At 38.2% G+C, this 12,350-nt stretch overlaps 1 long non-coding RNA gene across 1 annotated transcript in view; it reads right to left on the bottom strand.

Annotated features, from left to right (window-relative positions):
- LOC115267949 (uncharacterized) overlaps window positions 1-12,350 on the bottom strand; it is a 407,801-nt gene that overhangs the window by 138,390 nt on the left and 257,061 nt on the right. Inside the window, exon 3 of the long non-coding RNA XR_009998692.1 lies at window positions 93-105. This is a non-coding gene — a long non-coding RNA (uncharacterized LOC115267949). The remainder of the gene's footprint in view (window positions 1-92; window positions 106-12,350) is intronic.

Genomic DNA, 12,350 nt, shown 5'->3' on the forward strand with positions numbered 1-12,350 from the left:
TTTGCTTGCAAATTGACGTTTATCCAATCAATTATGCACTGTAGTACAATGATGAAAATAATTACAGGGAAAATGTAGCAGCAAATACACACCACGGCGAGGAATCTGAAAATAGAGAAAATAAGAAAAACGATCAGCTTACACTATTTTGTAAGGAAGTATAAACAATCAAATTATGCAGAAGTGACGCTACCCTACGAATAGAGATTCTGTATCACGGTAGTGAAAAAGACCCACCCCATCTCTTGCTTCGTAGCCCGTGTCCGAGCAACACGTAATAATAATGGGTTATTTCATTTTCACCCATCATCCGATCGTCGCCGCGTCGCCAAACAAAACAACAGGCGACCAATTCCGCACCATGAAATTGTTGGTGTTTCAAACATTAAATCCAAGGGAGTTCGCTCGGTCGGTGGAATGGTGAGAGGGAACGAAAGCTGGTGTGATTGAAATGAAACCAATACAATCTCGTACTGCTCGCTGCGTTGAACCGGAGGGAGCGTATGGGAACAAAGCCCAAAATTCCAAGATGGGATAAAATGGCCCAACTCATGAAATCATTCCTGAATGGGACTTGATCATTACTAGAGGAGAATGGTGTCGAGATAAACATTCTTCTAGAAGCTAGACCGCCAAACCCACGAAAAATCTTTTGATTACCCCATGAAAATTGTCAACTTTCGGGTTTTCGTGCTTGCAATTGAGGTTTTTTGATGATTTTATTACCAGCCAAGTAATTTCAACGAGATTGAGGCACACATGGAGGCGCATGGTTGTTGTTGTCTACGCTATCCATGTTAGGGGTCATTCAAATATGACGACCATCGTTATGCGGGGAGGGGGGGTTGATACTCCATTTATTGAATATACGAAAAAGCGGGACAGAGGGGAGAAAGGGAGTCGGAAATGCCCGAAAAGGGATGGACGATATTTTTGCTGCGGACGCTGTCGTCGGGGCGCGCGTCTGGGACGCTACGGCTTATCGGTGGTTTGCGGCGCGTTGGGGGACGCTGCTGACTCACGACACCGGCGGGTTGATTCGGTCGACGCTTAGGTTCATACAGCACATTTCTGGCGCGCGTGCGCGCTCTCGAAACGATTTGTGGGCTTCTACTATCACGCGCGGTCGTCACCGTAGGTGGGAAAAACTGTTGCTGCTTGCTACTGCCTTCTGCCCTGTCTGGAGCGCGGAATTGACGGGCGCATCAGAATATCGGAGAGAATTCTCATTAACGAACAACAAGCAGTCGGCTATCCAGGCTCTTCTCGTTTCTTTCACCGAAACTGCTGTTCCCCCTCTCGTGATGACATTGATGTATCAGTAGGTCAGCTCCAGAGGCACGTTCTCCTTCATTTATGTATTGATGTATACGACGAAACCAGGCAAGGAGAACAAACTGATCGTTTTCCCCTTTTTCCACTTCTTGTACACAGACACACAATATCGAGGCATTATTGGCTGGTAACGAAGCTTCGTAAAGCATTCAGTTTCGTGGGGTCCTTGGTCGTGTGCCGAGCCGATGTTGATGGATGCGATGTTGTACGACGAGAGAGTCATAAGGGGCTGTCCATTAATTACGTAAGGGTTCATAGGGGGAGGGGGGGTTTGAGAAATCTTACGCGCCATACAAAAATTTTTGGGTTTTCATACAAAAAATCTTACCAGGGGGGGAGGGGGTGTCAAAAAATCGCTTAAATTCCCTTACGTAATTAATGGACAGCCCCTAAATAACAGATTTCCTTCACCCTGTTCGTCGTCAGCACAGGGCATTATAGTCCATTTTACGACCCAATTTTATGAATGAATTTTGACAGAAGGTAGCGTCCAATAACCCGTGAACATCAATATCATCATCAACGTTATTGCCACTTCGTAAAATGGCTCATAGTCTTGCCCGATGTGGATCACCTAAGGTGCGGCGAAACGAAACTAGTCCACTCTTTCATTCCTACGGAGTTCTTATGGGAGTGACGTCACGTTCCATATTTGTAAACATGACGTCACTCCCATTAGAACGCCACAGGAATGGAAGAGCCGACTAGTTTCCTATCGCCGCACCTATAGGATACTGCAAGATGACGTCACGAAGCCGTGCACTGACAATTCAGCGAGCTTGTTTACATGGACTTAGTCTCTGGCGGAGATCCGGCAAAACTGTTTTTCGATACAATTTCTGTAAAAGGTAATTAGACGATTGGTTTTGTACTAGTAGAGATGAAAATGATCGATATTTCCGTATCATAATGGATTCGGGACGGAAAACGTAAATTCAATTTTCGCCGCTCGGTAAAATTTCTAACACCTTGTAAATAAGCTCGCTGAACTGTCAGACAAAGTGAGGTTAGATCAGGTGCCTGCAGTACCCTATGGGTAAATCCACATCGAGCCACTCTGCCCTTGAATGAACTGTCGCTGACAGTTCCAGTGAAGAAGAAGAAGAAGTTAGCACCGCACACCGCTCCGTCTCGGTGCGGCTTTTTGCCGGGAGGGCGACCTCGTGTGCGGCTGAAGCAACCGGAAGTTGTCTCGACATTCGCGCAGTATCTCGAAGCAACGTGCGTCGCTAGACGAGGGTGAGCTCGATGTGCGATGGCCCCCTCTAGAAGAATGCTGGCATAAACAGTCATAGGAGCAGTGCATCGCATCGACGAAGCAGCCGTGAGCGGGTAAGTGAAACGAAGTCGACGGAACGAGTGGCTCGATGAGGAGTGGAGAGCGATTTTGGTGGAGAAGAACGAAGCGCGGGCGGAATGATACCTACAAACAGAAGCGGAAACCGTAGCCAGAGTCATCGTTACCAGAGCATACAATCTTCTAGAGCTCACGCCGCCGAATTTCCGATTCGATTAGCCTGCACCAATAAGACACATGCAGAGCAGACAGCAATTATTTATTTAAGCACATTGATATACAGCTCAACAAGAAAATAAAATATTCTAGACAGCCTCAAGCCATCATTAGCACGATTAGTCCCCGATAACAGATCAAGAATGAAATAATTATTCAGCACTGTTTCGTCCGGGTTCGGACCCAACGTTGTGTGGAAGATGAGAGGAGGGATCCAGGCGACGACGAAAACATCTCAGTTTAAAACTTTGGATATTTATTTGCCCCCCGAGAGGTACACGCCTGCTCGGGAGTGATCTTCACTTAACTAGTCCTAATTACATTGGGTTCGGGTGCACCTTTTATAGGCGCACATTACATATAGACAAAGAGTATAAAATTTATTATTTGATTCCCCGCGCGTGCTACTTTCTTTAGTTTGGCGCGCTTGTGGATTGGCGCCAAAGCAGAGAAGCTGCACACTGGATAGTGATAATTGGGTTTATGGTGATGAACATCCAGGATCTTTTCGTAAAGGAAATTTCCTTGACTTCCTTGGGCATAGAGTATCTTCGTGCCTGCCACACGATATACACATGCAAAATGGTCATTGGCAGAGGAAGCTCTCAGTTAAAAACTGTGGAAGTGCTCATTGAACACTAAGCTGAGAAGCAGGCTTTGTCCCAGTGAGGACGTTACGCCAAGAAGAGGAGGAGGTGATGAACAGAACAATGAAAGACACGATCACTGCACTGCACACGCTTGGGTTGGAACCAATAAGCTAGATATGACGCCGAAAATGGGGCGAGATCGAACAAGCACATTTTTTTATCTTCACTGAAGTAATAACAACTATCCCCGGACATCACAACGTTCCGAGCGTTATCTTTCTTCCTTCTTCCCCTCGTCCTCACAACAAGACTCGCACCACACAGGACGTAGAGCACATTCACCGAATGATTTGCATACGAAAGTGAAGTAGAAGGAATAGAAAGAGTCAAATTCTTGCCACCCCTCTCCTATCTAGAATCCGTAAGTAATAAAATTTAAGGTGAAGATATGACGAAGCCACACTTCAAATTTTCAAGGGCACAACTCTGAAGAGCTGAATGTCCGTTTGTGCTGAAAAGTTGATCAATTGGTCGTCATTCGGTTCTCTAGTTTTGTGCTCTTGAAAATTTGAGGTGTGGCTTTGTCATATCTTAATGGGCAAATTCGAACGTGGAATTTTGCCAACCGAACTCCACGCGATACGAAATATATAACCTGGCTGATACATATGGTCAATCAGCACGGAGAACTGCCTGTTATGTCAAAAGCCCAAACAAATTATCACATTTACGACATTAGGGATTATTCACAACACCAAAATTTACCTTTTTTTACACCCACCCACCCCTCTTTGTAAGACTGTTTGTATGGGGCGAAAATTGCTTTGTTCGAGCTGTAACACCGAGGATAACACCCATCCACCCCCTCCAGCGTTATGACATTTGTGAACAAGCCCTTTTATGGGTCTTTTACTTACAAAATAAACAGTAACATCACTGCCACAGCGTGAAGAATCTTAAATAGCCATGACTGGAGTTCCATCATTGTAGCCATGCCTTAACCACCCGTGTGCTACAGCCTCCGCGCGTGCCTATTAATTCTCGATGCCGCGCACCGGGCCGGTTGAATATTTTGCACGGTGTCGCGCGTTACTTCACTCCACACTTCCAATCCACATCGGTATACCACCACACTGACTGGCCCTTGTTGACTGGTAATTCTTCTTCCTGCACTCCACTTCCACTAAAGGGGATGTTTTCACTCGAGCGTGGTCAAATTAGGAATGATGCCTACACTTTAGGCGCTCCTTATATAAAGGGGAGACAGAAGAAGACATTTCGTAGATAGAAAAGCCTGTCTTTGGATAAAGAAAATCAAGAACGTAGGCTGCTTGCCTTTGCATGAAAAAACTCATTTCATAGGCGCGTTCGCATAGCGCTGCGCAGTGACACAGTCCACCATTTCGACAAACACACATTTTCGGGCGTTGTGGGATTGGACACTCTTGACATCCGATTGAAACAGTTTAATTTCGTGTTCCAGAAACTGGGGAACCTTCCCAACTCCTGGACGCGAAGGCAGAACACTAAAATCGACCACAAGAGTGTTTTTACGAACACCACTCATTTTATCCAATACGTAGCACTAGAGGAAATCAAAGCACGTTCGAACGCTATGAGAAGCGGCAGACAGACAGACAGACAGACAGACAGACAGACAAAGAGACAGCATTCCATAATCTGCTGGAATCCGTGAAGCTCTTTAAATCTACAATGTCATTTATGGACACTATAGGGATATTCCAGATCAGCCTTGTAGTTCGAAACTACACTTCTAACAGTAGTCGCATCTGTTACACTGAGTAACGTTGTATAATCAACCACGGTTACTGGACTAATATGAGGTCTACTTGATATTAGGGGGTTCACTTCTGTCATTCGCAAAATCATGAAACATTTCAAATAAGCAGAAAATGATGGCTTATTACGCAGAAATTTAATATGTTTAGTGCGTACCCCTATTATTATAAACCTTTGGGACATTCAGGGTCGTCCAAACTATCCGATAATAAAGTCCTTCAAATCTTCAAGAATATCTTTATGTGTTTCCGCCATAAATGATAGCATTGCATAATCTGCTAAGATTCGTGAAGCTCTTGAAATCTCTAATGTCATCTAGAGACACTATAGGGATATTCCAGGTCAGCCAACTATCTTGGAGTTCAGAACTTCAGATCTATACTCGTAACAGTCGCCATACCTGCTATACTGAGTAACATTGCATAACACTGGTCAACAGTGGATCACGCACTTTGACCACTTGTTCCATTTCTGATGGATTTTGGCCCGCTGATTCCGAATCTGACTTCGGAATTGCTGTAACACGTACAGTTTTTGAGAAAAATAGGTTTTTTTTTCACAAAATTTCATATTTTCATAAAAAAATAAACTATAAAGACAATTTTTATTTATTTTATCTGCTCATTTCAACCAATATTTATATTCGATAGATTTTGATGCACTGATTTAGAATCTGACCTTAGAATTTCAGTAACACGTACAGTTTTTGAGAAAAATGGGGTTTTATTCACAAAGTTTTATATTTTCAGAGAAAATAAAATTATTGTCTTTTTAAATTTGAAATTTTTAACTACTCATCTTAACCAATATTTTTTAATAAATAGATTTTGATCCACTAATTCGTAATTTGACCTAAGAATTACTGTAACACGTAAAATTTTTGAGAAAAAGGGATTTTCATTCACAATATTTTATATTTCCATAGAAAATAAAATATTGTCTTTATAGTTTTATTTTTTTATCTGCTCATCTTAACCAATATTCATATTCAATAGATTCTTGTATATTGATTCGGAATCTGACTTCAGAATTCTGAAACCCATACAGTTTTTGAGCGAAATAAGGTTTTATTCACAAAATTTCATTTATCTTAAAAAAATGAAATATTGTCTTTATAATTTAAATTTTTTCCGACTCATCATAAACAATAATTACTTTTAATGGATTTTGATCCATTGATTCGTAATCTGACATAAGAATTTGAGTAAAACGTATTTTTTTGAGAAAAATTGGGTATAATTCACAAATTTTCACATTTTCATAAAAAATGAAATATTGTCTTTATAATTTTATTTTTTATTATCTGCTCATCATGAACAATATTTATATTTAATGGGTTTTGAGTCACTGATTCGTAATCTGACATAAGAATTTGTGCAACACATAAACTTCAAAGAAAAATAGGGTTTTATTCACAAAATTTCATATTTTTATAGAAAATAAAATATTATCTTAATAATTTTGAATTTTTCATCTGCTCATCATAACCAATAGTTATATTCAATAAATTTTGATCCACTGATATAGAATCTGACCTAAGAATTTCAGTAACACGTAAAATTTTTAGTTACTGAAATGCTTAGGTTAGATTTTGAATCAGTGGATTAAAATGAATTAAAATATTGGTTATGATTGGCAGATGCAATAAATAAAATTATGATGACAATAGTTTTTTGAAATATGGTGAATAAAACCCTATTTTCTCAAAAAATCACGTGTTACTGAAATTCTTTATTCAGATTCTGAATCAGTGGAACAAAATCTATTGAAAATAAATATTGGTTATGATCAGCAGATAAAATAAAATAAAATTATAAAGACCATATTTTATTTTCCATGAAAATATGAAATATGATGCATAAAACACTATTTTCTCAAAAATTTTACATATGTGTTTTTTTTTTATTCCGTGTTGGGTATTAGCATCACTGCGACCATTGTTTTGATCTATTGTGACAAAACTGTGTGTTACTTCTTATGTGTGAATTCTGAAACAGTGGATCAAAATCTATTGAATATAACTATTGGTTATGACGAGCAGATGAAAAATTCAAAATTATGATTTTTTTTAAAATAAACCATATTCTTCACAAAAGCTCTACGTGTTACAGAAATTCTTAGGTCGAATTCCAAGTCAGTATATAAAAATCTAATAAATATAAATATTGGTTAAGAAGAGCAGATGAAAAAATGAAAGTAATAAAGACAATAGTTTATTTTCTATTAAAATATGAAATTCTGTGTAAAGCCCCAATTTTCTCAAAAAAGTTACGTGTTACTGAAATTCTCCAGTTAGATTTTGAATCAGTGGATCAAAATCAATTGAATATAGGGTATCGGGATGCTTAGTCCCCTCGTTCGGCCTATCTCAACGTAAACCAAAAACTAAAACGAACACGCATAACTGGAGATCGGAAAAGCTTTGCGCCAAACAACTGTAACATTTCGTTTCAATTTTAGCACTTTGGAGCATTAAAATTGATAGAGAATGTCACTTTGTTTAGCTTATGTAGACGCCATGATTCTTCGGCTTAGTGGGTAGTCTATACACATGATCATAAATGGCATGATTCTGGAACATTTCGAATTGACTTTTCAGTAACTGAACATTTGATGCGACGGTCAAAGACGCTATTTTGAATTTATGTATTTGTTTTCAACGAATAATAACTATTTTACAAATTGAATGTGGGCCGAATATTGAGGACATTTTTGTCACTATGTACCCAAATCTTGGCCCATCAGTAAAGTGACGTCAAAAACACCGATAAAAAGACGTCAACAACATTTCTTGCGTAAGAATCAGAAAAAACGAACAGGAAGAATGATTTTGTGTGCGATGACTGTAAAAATATAACATAATAATAGGGTTGCGTTGTTTTCGTAACTAAATTAAGAAAGAACTTTAGTTTAAATGGTTTATTTAGAGTTTTTTGAAAATTTGGCTCCGAAAATGTAATTTAAAAGTAAGATTGGTGAACAAACAGAGATAATACTTCAGCAGAAATATTGAAAAAATGAGATATTAGTGGTTCTAGTGTATGGAAAGCAATAGGCCAACGTTGTATCCACTAATAGACCGATTTTTGTACCATAGACCAACGTTGCATACCATCGCATCGAATCTTTCCAACTTCATCAAGTAAATTCTTGAATATTTACGTTAGTTTACTTCCAAATGGTGAAACATGCATTGCCTAGAGTGTGTTATAGGGTCAACATATTATTTCTAGTGCTATTAATTCATGAGTTATGGTCATAATTGTCAAGGCGGCTTGCAAATTAGGCCAAGGAATGGTACATATACCCTAAGTATTGGTTATGATTAACAGATAAAAAAATTGTAATGACACTAGTTTATTTTCTATGAAAATATGAACTTTTGTGAATAAAATTATATTTTTTTCAACAATTTTACGTGTTACAGAAAGTCTTAGGTGAGATTCTAAGTCAATATATAAAAATCGAATAAATAATAATATTGCTTAAGATGAGCAGATAAAAAAAATGAAAATTATAAAGACAATAGTTTTTTTTCTATGAAAATATGAAATTTTGTGAATAAACCCTATTTTCTCAAAAATTTCAAGAGTTACTGAAATTCTTTGTTCAGATTCTGAATCAGTGGATCAAAATCTATTGAAAATAAAAATTGATTATGATCAGCAGATGAAATAAAATATAATTATAAAGAGAAATATTTAATTTTCCATGAAAATATGAAATATGGTGAATAAATCCTTATTTTCTCAAAATTTTACGTGTTATTGAAATTCTTAGGTTAGATTCTGAATCAGTGGATCAAAGTTTATTGTGTATAACTACTGGTTATGATGAGCAGATGAAAAATTCAAAATTATAAAGACAAGATTTCGGTTTGTATGAAAATATGAAATTTTGTGAATTAAACCCCATTTTTCTCAAAAAAAATTACGTGTTGCTGAAATTCTTAGGTCAGATTAAGAATCAGTGGATCAAAATCTATTGAATGTAAATATTAGTTATAATGAGCAGATAAAAAATTTAAAATTAAAATACCAATATTTTATTTTCTATGACATATGAAATTTTGTGAATTAAATCCTATTTTTCTCAAAAACTGTACGTGTTACAGGAATTCTGAAGCCAGATTCGAAATCAGCGGGCCAAATTCCATTAGATATGGAACAAATGGTCAAAGTGCGTGAAAAAAGTTTCAATTTTGTCGACTAGTGTAATCAATCGCGGTGACTAGAATAATCTACCGGTCTATTATATATTAGCCTGGTACACGGCTTATATGGGAAAATATAAAAAATGGAAAAAACTTCAACTCCTGTATACTTTTTGAGTTCCATTTTGGTCCCATATCAACTGTGCAAAATTTCAGATCGATCGAAGAAACTATATTTTAGCGCCCGCCATTCTTAGTTTTTCATTCGATTTACTATGGGGAAAATTTACTTCTTCAAAGAAAAATCGCTTGACGTCACCCATTGATCCCTAAAAATAAGTCGTTGAATGATTTCTGTAGATAACTTAACGAGGAATTTCCAAAGACCACAAAGCGATGCGACATTTGTGGAAAATGTTATTAAACCTTACCTGATCGGTAAAATGATGAGATTTTATTATTCACAGTATGCGGCAAGAAAAAATGCGAAAGTGTTTTTCAACTTCAAACCTCGTTTTCGTCCATTTGACGTTAACCAATCTATGCTTCAACGTTCCATGATCTCTAATAGGCTAGTTTTCTGAAGAGTTAATTAAAAAATTTCCCATTTTGGTCACTAACCTTGACAGGGCGGCGCCTGAAGCTGAAGACTATCAGAGTTTTCTAACCGCAGAAAAGTACACAGGTCGCTAAATTTCGTATCTGATAAAACAAAATGTTTAATTTTCTCTACAGTATCATCAAATATATGTTCTTATTTCATCTAGTAGGTGAAACTACATGGCTCTGGATCAGTGTGGTCTGGTTGTTCATCAAATTTAAGCTAATTTTGTTACTGTTATAGTCATTTTGTTTAATGACCATTGGGCGCGCAGTTTATTGATACCCGCTTATTAGGCTAACATTATCACATGTTAAACATCAAATATGTTCATTTTTATTTTTCAGTGCTAGAATATAGAAATTGACTGATACACTGTCATGAAAAAATAGTCATATATATCCCATATTTGGCGTGTAATAGTGCCTTGAACTTTTCGCATTTTTTCCTGCCGCACCCTGTATTGTTATTCCTTACATGTTAAACAGCGTTGGCATGCCTTTCGGGTTTCAGCCAATAACTTCTTCCACATGCCTTTTGATCACTTTGCGGTCTTCAGAGGGTTTGTTCCTCGTAAAATTGCCAACAGAAATCATTCATCGATATGCTTTTAGGGGTTAAGGGGCAACCTGTGGCGATTTTTCTTTGAAAAATGTGATTTTAACACCTATGTATCTGAGCCTCATTTTGCACCCAATTTCAAAACTTGAAAAATCTGATTCTCAGCCGTTTCTCAACGAAAGTTAATGAAATTTTGACAGTTGATCACAAAATCCTTCTAGTTTATGTAACCGGGATCATGGTTCCGGATTTTTCCGTTGTTCCGGATTTATGGCCGGGAGTACTGGGGTAACCTCCTTATCAGATAGAGGTGCAACCTATTATTTGCCTTCGAAAACTAGCTTGCGGCATATCAAACTTCATGATTTTGCAAAACAAGAGTATTGGACCATGTTTCTAGAGATTTCAGATACACTGGCCACTTCTCCGGATGTTCCGGACCCAGGTGCCCCCAGGGAAGTGGCCATTTACTGACCGGTTCTAAAACCTAGCTTGCGACATATCAAACTTTATGATTTTGCAAAACAAGAGTATTGAACCATGTTTCCAGAAATTTCGGATATACTGGCCACTTCCCTGGATGTTTCGGAAACCTAGTGCCCCAGGGAAGTGGCCACTTTCTGACCAGTTCTGAAACCTAGCTTGCGACATATCAAACTTCATGATTTTACAAAACAAGAGTATTGTGCCATATTTCTAGAGATTTTGGATACACTGGCCACTTCTTCGGATGTTCCGGATCTTGTTGCCCACAGGAAACTGGCCACTTTCTGACCGGTTCTAAAACCTAGCTTGCGACATATCAAACTTCATGATTTTGCAAAACAAGAGTGTTGGACCATGTTTCCAGAAATTTAGGATATACTGGTCACTTCTCCGGATGTTCTGGAAATCTGGTGCCCCCAGTGAAGTGGCCACTTTTTGACCGGTTCTGAATCCTAGCTTGCGACATATTAAATTTTATGATTTTTCAAAACAAGAGTATTGGACCATGTTCGCAGAACTTTCGGATACAGTGACCACTTCTCCGGATGTTCCGGATACCTGGTGCACCCAGTGAAGTGGCCATTTTCTGACCGGTTCTGAAACCTAGCTTGCGACATATCAAACTTCATGATTTTGCAAAACATGGCCCATTACTCTTGATTTGTAAAATCATAAAGTTTGATATGTCGCAAGCTAGGTTTCAGAACCGGTAAGAAAGTGGCCACATCCCTAGGGGCATCAGGTTTCCGGAACATCCGGAGAAGTGGTCACTGTCTCCGAAATTTCTGGAAACATGATGATGATGATGATTGTGCACCCACCATCGGCGCAAGGATTACCTATGGCTGCAGAGTCATACCGGAAGGGAATGATCTACCTGATGGTTTGTTGTAGCATGGTAAGCTAAATTTACTGGAAACCTTCGGAAGACAACACGATGGTTGTTATCTCGTGACAAAGTCTGGCCACTCCACGAACATTTGTCCAGAAACCAACACATTTAGCTTCCTTAGGCTATCCCTCCCAATATCTCAAGTGCATGTAATTTAAATATATGTACATATTTATATGTATAATATGTATAATTACCTGATTTTACCTGGAACAAGAAATATTATGGTTATGATACATATAATTTAAAATTGACCTACATTACAATTACAACTTTATTTACCTGAATAAATCGAAACAAATCGTTATTTTATTAAATTTGAAGTTAAAATCAAGTAAATATCACTGAAATAAATGGTATATAAGTACCTTCTACCCCCGTTGGTTTGAACGACACCTCATGCAAACAAACGGGGTTTA

The sequence above is a fragment of the Aedes albopictus genome, chromosome 3 (genome assembly GCF_035046485.1).
Source record: "Aedes albopictus strain Foshan chromosome 3, AalbF5, whole genome shotgun sequence".
In the NCBI taxonomy this organism is placed as follows: domain Eukaryota; kingdom Metazoa; phylum Arthropoda; class Insecta; order Diptera; family Culicidae; genus Aedes; species Aedes albopictus.